The following is a 15,147-nucleotide window of genomic DNA, read 5'->3' on the forward strand; positions in this document are numbered from 1 at the left end:
CTCAAACTTCCCCACTGCTCCATCCCCAGACAATAAGATTAGAAACTATATTTTACATCATCTTTGTATTCACATTCCCTTCTTCATATGTAACTTAATAAACATTGGCATGTTATCAGAGTGACATTGTTATGACATTGCCATGATGTTGTCATGATCATATTCCACCTAGCTGTTCCACAGTTAGCCCCATCCCATAACTTTCTAAGTACAGATATCTTTTTGAGACTGGAGATGTTCAGGATACTTATTTAAGGTTCCTATTTTCAGCTATAACCTTCCTACCAATTATCATTATTATTATGATTATGTCACAATTATACCAGCTATGCTTTGGCAGAGACTTGGGAATTCAATAGTGAATTAACATAGGAATAGAGAAAGGAAGACAGTGTTAATGGATTGAAGAGTATATGAGGTTGCATATAGCTTAAGAAAACCAGAAAGGTTGCTTCCAAAGCTATAATTATCTTTTAAAAGGACCAATTCATCAAATAAAATTAACTTCCCTTCTCCTCCTTCTCTCCTCCTACCCCCCCACTTTGTGATGATAACCTATTATTCTAATCAGAAAACTTAGACACTAGGAGATACTCCATTTCACAAGTACATCAGACTGAAGGAACTACAAATAAAGGATAAAAAATTGTTTTAAAATAAAAATTCTTGTATTTTTGTATCAATTTGTATGAATTCACATATGTTTAGGTGATCATAAGCAGAGTTGGAAGGGACCCTAAGGACTAATTAATGAAGTCCTTTCATTTGCCTCCTCAAATGTTAATGGTAAAGTACTTACTTCTGGGCAGCTTCCTTGCCTATCATTCACAGTCCGATTATACATTATTGGTCTGAAGCAGTAGAATTGACTTGGACTGACAACATATATGGCTTTGAATTCTATCCTTACAAATCAGTTAAATCACTACCACTACATTCCTCCTTAGTGCTTCACCTTCATCTTTGTGGACAAATCTAGGTTCTTTAATGTCATGATAATGGAAGACAATAACTCCATGTATCATCCTGGCAATATACTGAGTCTGATTTCAAAGTACTAATACTAGGTCAACATGGAGAAATTTATCTCTAGTAAGCTGTCTACTTGGTGTTAAATTGTTTGGCTATAACAATCTATAAAGCAAAGGAAAATAAATAAATGATGGCCCATGATCTAGCTCAGCCCCTTTTTGCTTCCATATTGGTGGTAAAATTTTCTTATGCGGGCAAAAGGTGACCAGAATTGTCCTGTTCAGAGAAACATTAATATCAGCCTAGCTTTAGAGACTCTAAAAATGAGATCCTTTACAAGTGACTAGCAAGTGGACATAATTTTGGAGCAACTGAAAGCTAAAAATTTGACCTGTGATATCTTTTTCACTTAAAAGGGAATTCCATCTATATGGGTGTATCTCAGCTATAAGAATGACATGTTCAGTGAAAGGATCAGGAAATCTTAAAAGAAAGGATTGCATACCAGGCTTATTATCAAAATATCAATCAATTAACAAGTATTTTAAGCACCTTTTATGTGTTATGCATGCTCATATAGAAAAAGTTAAATAGTCCCTCTCAATAAAGAGAGCACAAGATAGCATCATATAAATGGTTGCATTGGTGTTGGGGAAATATGAGGGAAGAAGAAAATTGGCTATAGTGATGGTGATTCTTTCTGCAAATGAGATCCTAGTAGTAAGAGATCTAGTATAGAAGTCTGTCCCTGGTCTGGATCCTTAAAGAGTGGATTAATTGATATCTCTTGTACTATTATAGAATTAAAATAGAATTCAAGTAGTTATTAAATACTATTACCACTGCTTAACTATATCTAACTAGACTCTCAATCTGTATGGATCATTGCTCTGAACACAATAGATATTTGGTAACTTTTAATCCATTTTCCAACCTATGTGTTATCAGTCAGTACATAAAATCATTTATTAAATACCTCCAGTGTTCCAGACATTATACTCTGCAATGAGGAGACATAAGAAGGCAAAACATACTTACTGTTCTCAAGGAGTTCATAATTTTATAGGGAAGATACATGCAAACCATTGTGTACAAACATCATTGTCATCATGTCACATTCACATTGTACTTTAAAGCTATAAAATGTATATATGTATCTAAAAATCTCAATTTATGTGCTCAATGATCATGTGTGGTATAAGTAGTATTATGTATCACTGTGTCTTTTTACAGATTTGGAAACTGAGGTCCAGGAAACTAAAGTTGTTCACCAATGGTCACAAAATCAACATGTAGTAGAGCCAGTAGAATCGTAGAATTCCAAATTCTGCACTCTTTCCAAAATTTCATCTAGAATTATTTCCAATGCAACACAATGCCATTCACAAATCTAAAATTATATTTTTTTACAATGGTCCTAAGGCATTTTCATGGCTTCTGGAATCTCTTCTAAATTTGAGATCTTATGAGATAAATATTGACTTTTTTAATGCCATAACCAAAAGTAGAAGGCAAAAAGAAGTTATAACAATCTAGTATTATCCTTGGGGAGGCAAAGAAAAAAAGTTTTTAAAAAATGGTTTTATTGTACATTCAAAACCATCAATAAAAAGTATTTCATTGGAAATGTGTTCATATTTTATTGCAGTGATTGTGATGAACATTCAAATCCATTATGAAAATAATTGTAGTTTAGACTCCGACATCTGTTACAGAGCATCAGGATTTCAAGAAACTTCTATTGTAATACTGTGAGACTTCACTGCAAAAGTGGGGATAGGGAAAGAGCAAAAAAAAAAAGGATAACTAAAAAAAGTAAGAAATGAGAGAAGCCAAAGCCATATAGAATATGCAGAAACTTCAAATCTATGAATCATAAATATTTTCTTCAAGCAGTGAATCAAAATGAATCAAGTGAATCAAGCTACAATGCACATAAATATGAAATTTGTTACAACTTAAAAAGCAGTAAATAAGTGCTTACAGATATGTAAGATATTTTTCAATTCAATTTCATTTTATTTTTAGTTCCAAATTATCTTCCTACTGTATATCTCACCAGTTTAAAAGTCAATAAAAACCATATATATATATGCATAGTCTTGTAAAACAAATTCTAGCATTAGCCATAGAAACACGGGGGTAGAGGAGGGAGAGGGAAAGAGAGAGAGAAGATGGAAGGGAGGAAAAAAAAAGAAATTTCGCTTTGATTTTTCTTCAAAGTCCGTCATTTATCTGTTAGGAGAAATCATGGTTCATCATGAGACTTTTTGAATTATAATTGGTCACTATATTAATAAGATTTCATTGAAGTAATTTCTTAGCTTTTCACATTCAGTTGAATTATTGAATTATTAGAACAATGATAAAAGCAAATATCAAATTTAAAAAGTGAATAATAGGAAACATAACACAATATAAACAGTTCAAAACTTATATTTTTTTAAATATTGGTTTTAAGATGAAGAATACATGAAAGAATATGCCAGCCAAGACTATCAAAACAAGATAATGGCCACAAGGAGCCAGCCAAAGATTATATTGCCATGACATTGACTTGACAATGACATGGTATTGATATGACATTGGCAGGGTATTGACATAGCAATGTCATGCTATTGGTATGATATTGGTGTGACAGTAGCATGATGGTGTGATGCCAGCTGACAGTAGTGTGCTGTTGACAGGACAATGCCATAACATTGGTGTGGTGATGGTATGCTACAGGCTTGACATTGGCAAGTAACTGGAAAGAACAATAATAAAACTATTGAAACTGGATGCTAACAAAATTATAATGATCAAGCTTGATTCCAAAGAAGAAATAAAAGAAGGTATTTCTCTCTCTCTCTCCTCCCTAAATGTGGGGAATTTTGATGTGGAACACTGCAGATTTCAAATGTTTTAGTAAGTTGGTTAATTTTGTTGATCTGGGTTTTTTCTTTCATCCTTTCTCATAAGGAACATCACTCTGGGAAGGGAAAAGGAAGACTTCGAGAAATGTGGGTAATGTAAGCACATAGTATAGGAATAAAAAATTATTTTTAAAGACTATTTTAAGATATTGTCAGGCCTCAGGATGATAGAAAAACTAATGGATTTAAAAAAAACTTTAATAGACCATCCTATATAAAACTGAAAAACTTCATTAAACTCTGTGAAACTCAAGAAAGGTATTTAATGAAAGACTTTTCATTCCTGATTTTAAAAAACCAAAAACATAGTTCTATTGTTAGTAAGGTAGATCCAAGATGGAAATAGTATTGGTCCCAAAATTATATGAACTTTCTTTCACTGCTTATTCTAAGCAAGAGGAACCTGATTCAAAAAGTTTCTAAAGGGAATGTTCAATTCTCATGTACAATCTGTTCCAAAGGACCAGAGAATTTTCACTGAAGAACTAGGAAGGATAGTCATGAAAAATATCACCTTCCTGCTAATTTGTATTCAAATACATGCATAAATGCTGAATCCTTCCTTGGTTTGGGGGGCCAGAATGAGGCCCAAACTTCAGAACTCATCTAGGAGAGATTATTTTGAATCTAATCCAGAGATTTCATTCCATAAATTAATAATCATGAAAAAGTCTATGGAAGATGCACCAATTAGCACTGTACTCTCAGTCTATGCTAATTCTTATTCTGTCTGATATAGGGGGAGGAGGAGAAAGAGAAAGAGAAAGGGGGGAAGGGGAGAGAGGGGGAGAGAGGGGATGGAAAGAGAGAGAGGGAAAGGAAGGAAAGAAGGGAGAGAGGGAAAGAAAGGAAGGGAAAGAAGGAGGGAGGAAGAGGGGAGAAAAAAAGGGTGGGAGGGGGAGGGAGGAAGGGAAGGAGAGGGAGGGAGAAAGCAGAGACAAAGAGGAGACAGAGACAGAGGCAGAGAGATAGAGAGACAGAGAGAGGAGACAGAAGAGAAAAAGAGAGGCAGAGACACAGAGAGAGATGGAGATAGAGATACAGAGATATAGAGAGAAAACAGAGAGGAGAGAAAGAGAGAGAAAAAGACAGAGAAAGAATTAGAGAAACAGAGAGAGAGAAACAGAGAAAGAGAGAGGAGAGAGAGACAGAGAGACAGAAAATTGGAAAAACAGAGACAGAGAGAGACGGAGAAGTCAGAGAGCATGAATGAATAAATTATGGCTGGTGAAGATGTAAAGACATGGAGGTTTTTGCCTCAGAAATGATCGGGAACAACATTTTTTATGTAAAGTAGGCTTGGTGTACACTACACACTGATGTAATCAGAAGAATAAAAGGACAGCTTGGAATAATTAAAAAGGGCAATTGAAAAAAAACAAGTCAATATTAACTCTCGAGTCCAGCCTGAAAAGAAAGATGTTGTGCAGATAAGCCAACAGAATGCCTGACTTCATCAATGAGTACAAACATCAAAGTAATTGTTAATAGTCACATATGTTGCCTGCTTCTGACATCAAACAGTTGTGAAAAGCTGTGGCACGCCAGTAAAGGAAGCCAACCGCTTAGTCTCTTACTCTGTTGAACTTCAATAAGAGATCAGATAATTAGGCGAGTCCAGAGAGTCTGCATCTTCAGAATTTACATACCTGGTACCACTGATTAGACTTACTAGTGGTGTAAGGTTCTTACAACCTTATAGAAAATGGGAGAGAAGAGGAAAAAAATAGAATTTTAAGGCTGGAAGTTCTTATTTGGGATCAAACAAGAGAAAAAAACAATGACTATACACCAACCTTTCCTTCGATCTTATCTCTATCAGCTCCTTCCTTGAACAGGAAAACATGAAAATTGTCCTTATCAAGACATCCTGCTCTGTCCTCACAAAGGCCACAAATCAATCTCCTTATGGACTTACTGAACAGTCCTCAAATCAATGACTTAGAAAAAAGAATCCTAAAGCAAAGATTAATGATAGCAGCTTGATCCTCTGTTTATTTCTCATTTTTAGGATAGATCCAGCCCTGAGATTTTAATGTAAGGGATTCCTGATGAAAAAATATAAAATAAAAAACCTCCACCACCACATATTGGCACCAGATCTGCGACTTATATTCTTATAAAGTTATTTGCCACATTATGCCCATATGCATCAGAGACTAAGACAAACCCATGCTTTTCTTACTTTGAAGTCAGCTTTATATCCAGTGCACCCTGTTGTCTCTCATTTCTCATTAATAAGCCATCAGTAGTAGTAACCATAAAATGGAAAGAATTTCAAAGGTCATCTAGTCCAATGTATTCCTTTTATAGATGTAGAAAATATTGTCCACAATATTTTCCAGTGCCATACAAGTAATAAGTGTCAGAGATGTGGGATTTGGCCCAGAGTGTCTGACTCCAAATTCAGACATTTTTTTATACTATACTATAATAAAGAAAAATCATTCATCCTTGATCTCTACAATAACGCTTCACATTATTCCTTTCATACACTGTGCTTCTAAATTCTTTTTGGTCCTTAGCATGGCAGAAAACAATCACTCCTCCCAACTGCATTAACAAGATTGAGGTCAGAGAGGGAAGCCTCTATTTTAGTAGCTCTGATTTTTTTTTCATATGGTTCAACTTGACAGCCTTGTCAGGGAATGAATACCAAATTTCTCCTTGAATGAACTTGTTCCTTTCACTATTTGGCAAAAATTGCTGGGGAAATTGGAAATCAATATGGCAGAAACTAGGCATTTACCTACACCTAACACCCTATATCAAGATAAAGTTGAAATGGGTTCATGATGTGGACATAAAGAGTGATACTATAAGCACATTAGAAGAACAAAGAATTGTTTACCTCTCAGGTCTCTGGAAAAGGAAGGAATTCGTAGTTGAAGAAGAACTAGAGTACATTATGGAATGCAAAATTTTGATTGTATTAAGTTAAAAAGGTTTTGTATAAACAAAACCAATGCAGATAAGATTAGGAGGGAAGCAGAAAACTGGAGAACAATTTTGCAGCCTAGAGTTCTGGTAAAGGCCTCATTTCCAAAACATATAGAGAACTGATTCAAATTTATAAGAAATCAAGCCATTCTCCAATTGATAAATGATCAAAGGATATGAACAGACAATTTTCAGATGAAAAAAATTGAAACTATTTCTAGTCATATAAAAAGGTACTCCAAATCACTATTAATCAGAGAAATGCAAATTAAGCAAACTCTGAGGTACTATTATACACTTCTTGGATTGATAGAAAAAGAAAATGATGAATGTTGGAGATGTGGGGAAATTGGGACACATAGACTGTTGATCTAGCTGTGAACTAATCCAACCATTCTGGAGAGCAATACGGAACTTTGCCCAACGTGCATACTCTGTGATGCATCAGTGTTTCTACTGGGGCCTGTATCTCAAAGAGATCTTAAAGAAGGGAAAGGGACCCACATGTGCAAAAATGTTTGTGGCAGCCCTTTCTGTAGTGGCAAAAAACTGGAAACTGAATAAGCTATGGTATATGACTGTTATGGAATATTATTGTTCTGTAAGAAACGATCAGCAGAATGATTTCAGAAAGACCTGGAGAGACTTACAAGAACTGATACTAAGTGAAGTGAGTAGAACGAAGAGAATACTATATACAACAATAAAATTATACAATGATCACTTCTGATGGATGTGATTCTTTTAAAAGTGAAGTGATTCAGGCCAATTTCAATGGTCTTGCGATGAAGAGAGCCATCTGCACCCAGAGAGAGATCTGTGGGAAATGACATGGACCACAACATAGTATTTTCATCTTTTTTGTTGTTGTTTGCTTGCTTTTTGTTTTCTTTCTCATTTTCTTCCTTTTTGATCTGATTTTTCTTGTGCAACATAATAATTGTGTAATAAGTATAGAAGAATTATTTAATATATATTGGATTGCTCACTGTCTAAGGGAAGAGAGTGGAGAAGGGAGGGAGAAAAATTTGGAACACAGGGGTTTTTTGCAAAGGTGAATGTTGAAAAGTATCTACACATATATTTTAAAAATAAAAAGTTTTTTAAGAAAAAGAAAGAAAGAAAGTGTTCCTTTCAGGCCTTTAGTCATGTCAGTGGTAGGACCTAGTACTCTTCAATGATTGCACATTAAGGCAGAAATTGAGTTTTCTGGTGGATTGCATCATCTCCCAGGTTTATTATTATTGGTCAAAGTTGAAAAGAAAAAAATTCAAACATATGATCTGGGAAAGTTCTTGCTGCCTGAAGCCTGGAGGCCAGAGGATAAGGTTGACTTGATTAGGAAAAATAAAAATTGAATAAATGAATTGGTCCACATGTGAGCAATAAATGGGGGGGGGGAAATAGAAGGTTACCATTACACTCATAACATAATGTGCCCACGGAGGTGTGGGGATATGGGAAGAAGGAATGCCAGGGATAACACTAAAAGTAGATGTTCCTACTAACGCCAGTAGTGTTTATGACCCTATTCATAAGCCTTTAAAGACAGTTGTTAGCACTGGGCACTGAATCAGGTTCTGGCCAGGTCCTGGCAACAGAATAACTCTAACAGTTCATAAAAATACATAGCGAGAACAGGATATGAATTTATACCTCGTGAGAGTTCTGTATTCGCAAATTGCCATTTTCAAACCAGTGCCTTCTGACATGCTTTTGACTGGGTTAGAACTGAAATCGAGTGGTCTCCCAGGTATAAACTTATTCTCAGGATCTTGCTTAGGAAAAGGAGAAAGAACTGCAAAAATATCATTTCCTAAGGGTTCAAGAGCAATTTAGGCTGAAGGATTAACATAGAAGGTAGTAATTGAAAAATGGCATTCTAAGTTTAATACCCAGAATGAACAAAAATAAAGCAGGACAGAAAGTATCATAAGGATATGCAACTTTTATTCATTCATATAAGACTCAAATCACAGTAGGGTGAATTCTTTTGATCCTTTTAACCTTCAGTGTCTCTGTGGTTTGAGAAAACCAAAGAATAATAAGTTTAGAAATTATTGAGGGTTTTTGGGTTTTTTTTTCTTTAACATTTCCTTCCAATCTGTAGACTGATGCTGTCAATTATAATTTCTGAAAACTCACAAAATTCATGTATATTTAGCAAACAGCAATGCCACTCATTTCAGCTGGAACAATTGTTATCTTGGCTCTTTGAATCCTGGAATGAAATCACCAAACAGCCATTGCCTATTCAGAAGCCAAATTATTGGTCATTCATTCAATCAAACATTAGTGACTGAGAGATGCCTACTTTCCTCTAACTCTTGTATTGTTTTAGAATGCTTTTCCTTTGTAAAAATGGCATTTGATATTTTTAACATTCCCAGCTCAATAAATCATTGTGTGGAGAGATAGTGAGTACCTATGTTTTAGAAACAAGATCTCTAGCTTTTGAAAAGCTTTAAGGAAGGAGAGAATTTCCCAAGCTTAATTCTCTAGATATCACACAAGACCCTTGAGAAGCAGAAATGTAATGATCCCAGAATGGGAAAAATTAGGGACAATGACATTATCAAAGATCAAAAGAAACTTGAACTGAGAGGCCACAGGATCTCACCTTAGAAAGGACTTCAGATTTCCAGGCCCTTGGCCAACGGGATAAAAATACTATTTTCTCACATTATAACTTCTTAAGTCTCTCCATAATAGGAATTATGTGTGAAAGATAAAACTATTTCAGCTATCTCCATGGTCTCGGACATCAAGAATCTAAACAAGAAACCACAGAAGGAAATGGAATAATCTGTTCCAAAGAGCAAAGAAGTTCTATATTCATCCCAAGTACCTGACCTCTCCTGAGAATCTGAGCCTAATTTTTAATGGAAAAAAAAGTTGGACACTGTTTGTTTCTTTTTTTAAGTGTTCAAAATATTCCTAGAAAGAAAACCAAATCTGAAGAAATTACTTGTTTCTCAAACACCCCCCGACAATAGAAATACAGAATATTTAAACTAATAACAACAAGCAAAGGTAATTTTTTAAAAAATATAATAACAGAAAGACCATTAAAAAATTTCTTCATACATGTGCATGCAGAGACCAACGTGAAAGCAAAAGCCTAATAGAAATGATGGTTAGAAGGCCTGAAACACTGTAGACTAAATCTCACAACAATTAATGGTTTGGGGGGGGGGCGGTTGGAAGAGGGCTAAATTACAGAATGGATAAGTGCAAAAGAAGAAGGGAAGGGAAGAAAGACGATAGAGAAGAATTTGTAATAAACCCTAATCAAATTAAAGGCTAATGATAAATAGGAAATGGTTCCTATAGACTCTAAGGAAGCAGAGAGCCTACAGGAGAATGAGAGATGAAGCAAAGATTGAAAATTAGGGGTGGGGTAGAGAGAAAGGGAAACCTCTTTTCAGTGGTAGAAGGTAACACTGGTGCATGTTGTTATGGAAGAAGAAAGAGATTCTATCAAGGGAAATGGGGACATTGCAAAGAGTATTATCTGAAGGACTTTGGCATTTGGAGAGACCACTCATCTTGCCTCAAAACAAAAGAATTTGGAGTTCCTGGAGGTAACTGCAAGCCAAAAGAGTGGGTGAACAAAGGAGGGGAGAATTCAAGGCAAAAAGGGAATAAGGGAACAACAAAAAGGAGAGCAAAGGTAAATTATGAACTTCACAATCAGGGACATTATGTAGGAAAATCTCTGTCATGGTGCAATGCCCTCTCTATCACGCATAGGAAGTGGTATTTCTAAGAATAAGGCAAGATCTATAAGACAATAATATAGAAACTGATTTTCAAAAAAAGGAATTAAATAGATACATTAGAAGCTTTAGTTCCATGAGGAATACATGGAGGGAATGGACTAAAATAAAGTACAAAAATCACAAATCTGGTGTCTACAGGAAATCTTTTTTAAAGACATAACACAGAAGGAAAATGAAGGACTAGAAAAAGATTTATTATGCATCGGAAGAATTTTTTTTAAAGTAGGATTTACAATCATACTATCACAAAAAGCAATAACATTTAAAACATCAAAAAAGATAAAGAAACTATATCATACTGAAAGTAATTGTAAACAACAAACCAACATCAATATTAAATTTATATGTTCCAAATGTCTTATCTAAATTCATGAAGGAAACATTAATTGAATTGCAAGAATATATAGAACAAAAATGTGGGCAATTTCAGGGTTCCTCCCTCAGTTTTGGATAAGTTTAACAGAAATATGAACAAAAAATGATAGCACTGACTGAACAAACTGTTAGGGAAATGAGTAGCATCTTGTAGCATCTTCTAAACAGGACTTTTTAAGAATATATGTATTTCTCAATACCATATAGAATTTTTACCAAAACTGACCATATTTCAGGGCAAAGATATTACAAACAAATGTAAAAATTCTAATATCATAACTCCATTCTTCACTGACCATAATGCAATGAAAATGAGAATCAGTTCAAAGATGAAATTTCAATGAAATCCTAAGTAACAAGCAGGTCAAAGAACAAATTGTAGAAACAATTAAGAATTATGTTGAGGTAAAATTAAGAAGAAGAGGATTATGATGATGACCAAAATTTCTGGAATTTAAAGCAGTTAACTAAAGCAGGGGAGAAAATCATAATGCTACAAATTAACAAAAACAGAAAATAATAGGATTAAGTGCATTTTTCAAAAAATAAAAGAAGAAAAGAAAGGAATAAATAAATAAGTAAGCTAATTAATAAATAAACCTTTAAAAAAGCCCTGAGAAGAGATATTAAAAATTAAAGGAGAAATACATAAACTGGAAACAAAAAAATACAGAGATGGTAAAGAAGGAAGGAAAAAAGAAAAGAAAGTAAGAAAAAACAAGAAGTCACCTGCTCTACTTCTGATAACTAGTTTAGAAGTTTTTACTAAAATAATAATAGATAACTGCCAGCTTTGATTAAAAGTTCATCGAGAGCATATTTCTTCTATAACCCCCAAAACCTTCCACACTGTTCTCCACATGATGAATTTTTACTGATAAGCTGCTCATTAGCTTGGAGACACCAACTACAGCCTTCCCATGGAAGCAGAAGAGCAGGCCAGAACACCTTCATAAAATGCATCACTTCTCATGGGAGCAGCTAGGTAATGCAGGGGATAGAGCACTGACCTTGGAGTCAAATGAAGCCTCAGACACTTGACACTTACTAGCTCTGTGACCCCAAGGAATTCACTTAACCCCAATTGCCTTGCCAAAAAAAAAAAAACTTCTCATGGCAGGAACATTTCACAATCATGTCATATATACAGTACATATTCACATTCTTGACACAAAATAGACCCTTGCATGCTAACTGTTTCAGCAGGTTTCAAAGTGTAGCAATTCATTTCATAATAAAAATGGATCAATAAAAAAATCACAAAGTTCAATGCATATAAATTTTAGTTCCCCCAAAATCAGTTTTACTTAAAGCTGACTTAGTTATAATTCTTCTCTCTTTCTGTGGTATAAACTCAAGGTCAAGGAAATGGACCCATCTAACAAAGAATCATCTCTGTAAAGGGAACAATCAGTATAAAAATACTATATCATAGTAGAAATTTTCCCTAAAAATAGGACATATACACAGAAATCCAGACTTAGACACAGAAGACAGTATATGTACATGACAGGAAGAGGTGTTCCATGATCTAAGAAAGCACACAAAACCAAAAAATGTATCATGTAGTTAACTGATAATCCAGTTCTATGATTCAGAATACTTGGGTGTGAAGAAAGAACTCTGTTCATAAAAACAATGCAGGTTTTTGGTTTGTCAGAATAATTACATGGATACAGTTACAATAATGTAAGATAAAAGTTGCCACTATATCCAACCTCTCCAGTGTTACTAAGTTAAGTTCTCATAAATTGCCTAGTCCTCTTGATAGCTGTCAAAAATCAATCTGACAGTTGAAAGCAATTCATTCATCTCAATTTTAATATCAGGTGGGCCACAGAGATTGCTGCCTCCCCACCCAGGGGAAACAAAGCTGTCAAAAGAAGAAAAACTTTGATTTGAGGGACTCTGAAATGTTGAGTATCACTACAGACTCAACTAACAGAAGAATTAAAATATCATCTGAGTCTGGGCAATCTTGTGAAAAAAACCTACAAAATATAAACTTTCCTTTGAGGAAGAAGAAATCCCAATAGATAACAAAGTGATTGTCATTTTACAGATGAGGAAACTAAGAAAAACTGGATAACTGAGTTGCCCAGGATCATATAGCTAGAAAGTGTCTGAGGCTGGATTTGAACTCATGGCTTCCTGATACCAGAGCCAGCCCTCTAACCACTGAACCACTTAAATGCCTGAACATAGCTTTAGGAGATGATAAAATATCAGCAGAGAAGCCTATATACACAAATACATACATACATATATATATATATATATATACACATCCATGCATATATACATACGTGTGTATATAAATATAAATAGATATAGATATATAAACTACTACAGCTTTGCAGAGAAACAGAAAACCATAGTTTTGGGAGCCAAATGAGATATTAGTGAAACACAGTGAGTTTCTGAAAGATGCAGGCCAAAAGCTATAATAAGTATTTCAGCTGGGATACAACACTAGGAGTGTGAATTTTCTATAGAAAATTCTCTTCTAATTATAAAATTGGAATCTGTAGAAAATTGTGGTTTTTTGTATATGGAGGATTTTCCTTGGTTATTTTCCTCACTATACTACTTAATTTAATTTGAATTTGAATTAATGTGTCATCTGAATTAGTCTGACATAAAGAGATAGACAGGTTCAGAGATATGATTTTATACAGTGATTCTTCCAATAGTACCAAGATCCTTGGTATAGCTAAGAAGGAAGACACATACAGGATTCTTCAGTTTTATCCTCCTGGAATCTGCTTCCTTTGAAGCCCTTTGAACAGGAACATGAAGTTCCTACCATGGAATGGTGAAGAGAGAACTGTGTAAGGAAGTTCTAGTTCCACTCTCCTACTGACTGGTTGTGCAACTCTGGGCAAATAATTAGCCTCTCTGGACTTAGAGTCCATTGAATTTAAAGCTGAAATAAAACTTCATCCATCCCCCTCACTTAAAGAAACTGAACTTTGGAGAGAGGAAATCATTTATCTAAGGTCCTTGAAAGACTACAAATATATACTCAAGTTTAAATCCAGAGTTCTTTATGTTGTATTGTATCCTAATACCATACAACAACTATGTCTCTTCCTCACCAAGTAACATTATAGAAAAATACTGAGGGAAAAAAATTATAATGTCATAAAATAACTATTTAAAAAAAAAACAGAGGAGCTAAAGTAGGTCTTTCCCAATATTAAGTCACACTGCAATCCATTTATATTCAGAAAGTATATTGTTTTCACAACACATGTCAAAGAGGCTGATGCTGTCTCTGGCTATTTAAGGTATATCTCCAGCAACTTCATTTAAGGGATGGATGAACAGGATGCTGGAGGTAGTTCTTACTTGCTTGTGTTCAATTTTTATTGTGATCATTTATATCCAGGAAACCAGCAAATGCTAAAAATCAGGGTTTGATTTATTGTTTTATTGATTATCTAGACTTTTAAAAAGTGATGGAAAGACTTCCTAATCTCTACATCACAAGGAAAGTAAAGCTAAAGGCCAGCATCCGTTCTTTGGTTCAGAGATAGACCTTGGTACAGAGGTGTGGGACCAGGGAATGTGGTAAAGACACTCAGAATGTGTCATAGTCTTCTTTGAGAATGAAGGACAAATAATAGCAGTCTTTCTTAGCCAGATCTTAGCGGAAAATACCTTTCCTGGCTAAATTTAAACCACAATGGATTCTTGTGCACTTCTAATGAGTACTTTGCTCAGGACATATACAAGAGAAAGAGCATTCCTTTTCACCCATGTTTTGGGAAACAAAAAAATTGTTTTAAATATTTCTACTCTGAAGTCATTGCAGTCCCAGGGATTTTGGCACAACAGCTTTGGAATTGGGGGTCCTCCCTCACCTAAATCTGGTTTACTTTCCACGGTGAGTGGCTTATCCATCAGTGAACTCTGCTGCCTCTTCTGCTGTTGCCCCTATACTGGCCAAATTGAAACTGAATTGACCCTCCAAAGACTATTTATTCTCTTATGGCTGAATCTTATCTGGGCTCTAGAAGAAGAGGTTACACCCCAAAATCCCTTCTGGAAAGTGGGGGGCAAGAGGAATCCTAGACTGTTGGAAACTACAACCAAGAGAGCCAGCTGACTTCCAGGACATACAGAGAGATCTTGCTACAAATGATATCTTTATTGATAGT

Source organism: Antechinus flavipes, chromosome 1, assembly GCF_016432865.1.
Source record: "Antechinus flavipes isolate AdamAnt ecotype Samford, QLD, Australia chromosome 1, AdamAnt_v2, whole genome shotgun sequence".
Taxonomy (NCBI): domain Eukaryota; kingdom Metazoa; phylum Chordata; class Mammalia; order Dasyuromorphia; family Dasyuridae; genus Antechinus; species Antechinus flavipes.